We start from the raw sequence: 1,444 nt of genomic DNA on the forward strand, positions 1-1,444 counted from the left end.
TTTTTTGCACATAAATCGAGTAAGTCTCATCCGATTTTGCTAGTTTTTGTTTCATTTGGGAGGTAATTGAATACCCAATGGAAAGTTGGCAAAAAATTTTGGGTTTCTAAAATAATATCGTAAATTGTTGGTTTTATTTGAGAGGTACTTCGTACGGGCTTTCGTAATTGCGCTATGCGCAATTTTAAAAATGAACACTTTCAGTAAATTTGACCATGCCCAACTTGACTTGCATCTTGGTAACAGACGCATTAGAGGGTTGTAGACGTATTAGGGTTCCGGGCGTATTACGGCTAAGGACGTATTATGGTTACGGACGAAATAGGATTACGGGTCGTACGGGGCTAAGTCGCAGCAAACGCTCCGACTGTTCTGATGCCTTGTTTATATGGAAATACCTTCTGATATATCTTCCTCTTGGCATTTCGTTTACATAGTCTAATTAATGCTAAATAAATTGTTAAATTGTTGACGAATCCAACGAGCTATCACTCATTAAAAATTTGACTTGTTTGGCCATCTGTATTTCCGCAGCTCTTACTTATGGGACAGAATGAGGTTCAGTTAGTTATCTCAGTCAGTCAGAAAGTTCAAAACCAAAAAGCATTATTTCTATAAATTTAATTTATGTATTCGCTCCCATTTCACTATTCCGCATCTTATAATATACAAAATTATTCGTTCCTCTGGTTAAAATGCAAAATGTAATTATCGATGATCATAGAGAGGAGACAAACATAGTCTTAACAATTTAATAATTTAACATTTCTTATCATTCAATTCAATGTGTTTGTTGTATTCTAAGTTCCTTATTATTTACACATTTTATTGTATTAATGGCACAACAGTTGAAGGAAACATATTCTAATTGGTAAAAGTTTTATTTAAAAATTTATTTACAAAAACGAAATGTTCGAACAGAAAGAAATATCGGAGTCAAGAGATTTGACGAGACTGAGCGCAAACAAAATCTGAACACGGGAAAAGGCGCCGATATAATCGTTCGATGCGTGCCGATCCACCCGCTTCTTTAGTCCAGACCCTTGTGTCATTCTTTGGGATTCGAGGTGTTAAGAAGCATCGGAGCTTTGCTGAGAAGAATACATTTGGGCGTTTTTTTAAATATTAGTTTACTTTTGATGATGCATTTCCATCAGAATTCTGTTTCAAAAATATAGGACCGCAATAATGACCACGAATGTGTTATTTTTCAACAGAAAATAGATTCGGTTGTAGCAGTTTAACCTGTTCTGAGAAAACTGAGACTGAAAAAATTCGTTAAAACTTCTCTTCGACCAAAACTAATTTTTACTCAAAGCTAGCACATTCGTAGTCGTTATTGCGGTCGCACATTTTTCGAAAAGGATTCTGATGAAAAGATATCATCAAAAATGAAATAAGCACCGATAACTCTTAAGAGCAATGGACCCTTTGCAAATTTGTA

The sequence above is a fragment of the Bradysia coprophila genome, unplaced genomic scaffold (genome assembly GCF_014529535.1).
Source record: "Bradysia coprophila strain Holo2 unplaced genomic scaffold, BU_Bcop_v1 contig_538, whole genome shotgun sequence".
NCBI lineage: Eukaryota > Metazoa > Arthropoda > Insecta > Diptera > Sciaridae > Bradysia > Bradysia coprophila.